A 4402-nucleotide genomic window follows, 5' to 3' on the forward strand; every position below is an offset into this window, starting at 1 on the left:
GAGCTGTTTCGGTGTGTACACCGAAACAGCTAAAAATTAACAACCTCTTTTGTTTGAGGGGGGGGGGGAGGGGGGGGCTCAAGCCCCCCCCCCCCCGATGCCCTCCCACTGGGTGCGCCACTGCGAGCCAGGCGGGGACGCGCGAAGCGTGATATTCAGCTGATGGCTCGTCTGTTTATCAGTGGCATTTTGACATTTTGCAAAACTTCCGATGATGAATATAAACGACCCGCCAAAAGCGTGGATCACAACAGGCGACAGGGGCGGATCGATGAATTTTCGCAGGGGGGGGGGGGGTCCCCAGCAAAACAATTTTGAATGTAGACCGTTTTTTTCCCCGGACACTTGGCCTCCTTAAACTATAAGGGAGGGGTGGGGGGGGGGCTTGTACCATATTTTTAATGGGGGCGCTGTTCAAGTCCGACGATTATTAACAATATACATGTATCACAGAATAATGTTCATACCACCAAAACAAGCTGGTTATGACGTGTTTTGTGCAAGGCGGACATTATTACTTCGATACAAAATTGGAGTGTCGGAGCAAAGGGGGGGGGGTCGCATTGTTTTCATGAATTTCTATGAAATGTTTTTTTTTGACAGAGCCGGGTTGGGGGGTGGGGGGGGGGTTGACCCCCTCTCTAGATCCGCGCCTTGACTGGTAATTTGTTGTTTTTCCTTTGCTTATTCTTTAGCGCCTAAATACTCACCTCAGGGCAGTGGCATAAAGGGGGTGTGTGTTGCAGGGTGGTAAATTGCAACCGGCTTCAGCTATTAAGAGCAAGCCAGCAGTGGCGCAACCAGGATTGCGGGTTTTTTTTGGGGGGGGGCTCAAACAAATTTTTTTAAAACAAATTTGTTAAAAGTTTAATTTTTTTTCAAACGATTATGCTCAAAATTTTTGGCTGCAAGAAATTTTTTTTTTGGGGGGGGGGGGGAGCGGCCTATTTTGACGTTGGTGGCGCCAAACTGGGTGCCCCACTGCGAGCCAGGCGGGGACGCGCGAAGCGTGATATTCAGCTGATGGCTCGTCTGTTTATCAGTGGCATTTCGACATTTTGCAAAACTTCCGATGATGAATATCAACGACCCGCCAAAAGCGTGGATCACAACAGGCGACGGGGCGGATCGATGAATTTTCGCAGGGGGGGGGGGGCCCCAGCAAAACAATTTTGAATGTAGGCCGTTTTTTTCCGGACACTTGGCCTCCTTAAAACTATAAGGGAGGGGGGGGGGCGGTGCTTGTACCATATTTTCAATGGGGGCGCTGTTCAAATCCGACGATTATTAACAACATATCACAGGATAATGTACCACCGAAACAAGCTGATTCTGTTCGTATTTCGTGCAAGGCGGACATTATTACTTCCAAAATTGTACTATATTTTCAATGGGTGCGCTGTTCAAATCCGACGATTATTAACAATATATCACAAAATAATGTACATTCCACCGAAATAAGGTGGTTCTGTACGTATTTTGTGCAAGTCGGACATTATTGCTTCGATACAAAATTGGGGTGTCGGAGCAGGGGGTGGGGGGGGGGGGTTCGCATTTTTTTCCTGAATTTCCATGGAAATTTTTTCAGAGCTGGATTTTTTTTGACCTTCCTTTCTCTAGGTCAACGACTTGATTGATGAATTTTTATCTTCCATTTCCGTTATTCTTCAGCGCCTATTTTACTCAACTCAGGGTAATGGCATAACAAGTGTGTGTGTTGCAGAGTGGCAAATTGCAACCGGCTACAGCTATTAAGAGCGGGCGCACCCAGGATTTCGTGTTTTTTTTTAGGGGGGGGGGGGCTCAAACAATTATGTTTTTCTTACAAATTTGTTAAAGGTTGCATTTTTTTCGAAAAAAAGATTTGCCCAACTTTTTTGGCCGCAGAGAAAAATTGGGTGTTTTTTTTAGGGGCGGCCTATTTTGACGTTGGTGGCACCACTCGCACCCCTATTATACTACTCGAAAACAGGCCACATTCATATCACCAAGGCCAACTCGTGGGACTAAGCAAAAAAGAATTTAAAAAAAAATTAAAAAATTGAGAACCTCTTTTTTTCTGAGGGGGGGGGGGGGGGGGGAGGCCTAAGCCCCCGAGGTCCCCCCACTGGGTGCGCCACTGCGAGCCAGGCGGGGACGCGCTAAGCGTGATATTCAGCTGATGGCTCGTCTGTTTATCAGTGGCATTTTGACATTTTGCAAAACTTCCGATGATGAATATGAACGACCCGCCAAAAGCGTGGATCAAAACAGGCGACAGGGGCGAATCGATGAATTTTCGCGGGGGGGGGGGGGGTCCAAAAGCGTGGATCAAAACAGGCGACAGGGGCGGATCGATGAATTTTCGCAGGGGGGGTCCCAAGCAAAACAATTTTTGTAGACCATTTTTTCCCGGACACTTGGCCTCCTTAAAACTGTAAGGGAGGGGGGGGGGGGCGGGGGGGGGGCGGGGCTTGTACCATATTTTGAATGGGGGCGCTGTTCAAATCCGACGATTATTAACAATATACATGTACATGTATGACAGAATAATGTTCATACCACCGAAACAAGCTGGTTATGATGTATTTTGTGCAAGGCGGACATTATTACTTCGATACAAAATTGGGGTGTCGGAGCAAAGGGGGGGGGGGATCGCATTTTTTTCATGAATTTCTATGAAATGTTTTTTTTTGACAGACCTGGGGGGGGGGGTTGACATCCCTCTCAAGATCCGCGCATTGACTGGTAATTTGTTGTTTTTCCTTTGCTTATTCTTTAGCGCCTAAATACCCACCTCAGGGCAGTGGCATAAAGGGGGTGTGTGTTGCAGGGTGGTAAATTGCAACCGGCTTCAGCTATTAAGAGCAAGCCAGCAGTGGCGCAACCAGGATTGCGGGTTTTTTTGGGGGGGGGCTCAAACAAATTTTTTTAAAACAAATTTGTTAAAAGTTTAATTTTTTTTCAAACGATTATGCTCAAAATTTTTGGCTGCAAGAAAATGTTTTTTTTTGGGGGGGGGGAGCGGCCTATTTTGACGTTGGTGGCGCCACTTACACCCCTATTATACTACTCGAAAACAGGCCACATTCATATCACCAAGGCCAACTCGTAGGACTAAGCAAAAAAGTATTAATTTTTTTTTTAATTGACAACCTCTTTTTTTCTGAGGGGGGGGGGGAGGCCTAAGCCCCCGAGGTCCCCCACTGGGTGCGCCACTGCGAGCCAGGCGGGGACGCGCGAAGCTTGGCCTCCTTAAAACTATCAGGTGGGGGGGGGGGGGGACTTGTACCATGATTTTCAATGGGGGCGCTGTTCAAATCCGACGATTATTAACAATATATCACAAGATAATGTACATTCCACCGAACTAAGCTGGTTCTGTACGTATTTTGTGCAAGGCGGACATTATTGCTTCGGCACAAAATTGGGGTGTCGGAGCAGGGAGGGGGGGGGGGGGGTCGCAATTTTTTTCATGAATTTCCATGTAATTTGTTTTCAGAGCTGGATTTTTATTACCCCCTTTCTCTAGATCTGCGCCTTGATTGATGAATTTTTATCTTCCATTTCCGTTATTCTTCAGCGCCTATGTTACTCACCTCAGGGTAATGTCATAACGGGTGTGTGTGTTGCAGAGTGGCAAATTGCAACCGGCTACAGCTATTAAGAGCGAGCCAGCAGTGGCGCACCCAGAACCCGGGGGGGGGGGGGGGCTCAAACAATTATGTTTTTCTTACAAATTTGTTAAAGGTTGATTTTTTTTCGAAAAAAAGATTTGCCCAAATTTTTTGGCCGCAGAGAAAAATTTGGTATTTTTTTTTAGGGGCGGCCTATTTTGACGTTGGTGGCGCCACTTGCACCCCTATTACAGGTCACATTCATATCACCAAGGCCAAATCGTGGGACTGAAAAAAAAAAAACACCACCAACAAATTACAACCTCTTTTTTGGGTGGGGGTGGGTGGGTTCAAGCCACCCCCCCCCCATCCCCCCCCCCCCCGCCCACTGGGTGCGCTACTGCAAAATCCGTCCGCCACAAAATCGGCCAGTCGGAAAAAAACGTGTCACGTCAGTCGCAAGGGATGAAGAGCGCCACCTACAGTGCGATACTTATGTCCGCGTTTAAGGTTGCAGATCATTAAATAAACTGCCATAGAACCCGAGGGGGGGGGGGGGGGGTACGAGCGAAGCGCTATGATGCACATCATGAACAACGCCCTACGTTTTAATGTTTTTTTTTTTTTTATAGAATTCAGGATGAACACGTACTGCTCACATTATTTTTCAGGAAAATAATGATTTATTACAGGCTTATGAAAGACAGTTGGAAACAGCGAACGGAACAGAGGCCTGATTAACAGTATTAACAAACAAATCTGTAAAAAAAATTCCTTTTCTAAAGACGTCCATATAATGTTGAAAT

Source organism: Patiria miniata, unplaced genomic scaffold, assembly GCF_015706575.1.
Source record: "Patiria miniata isolate m_02_andy unplaced genomic scaffold, ASM1570657v1 HiC_scaffold_4, whole genome shotgun sequence".
In the NCBI taxonomy this organism is placed as follows: Eukaryota; Metazoa; Echinodermata; class Asteroidea; order Valvatida; family Asterinidae; genus Patiria; species Patiria miniata.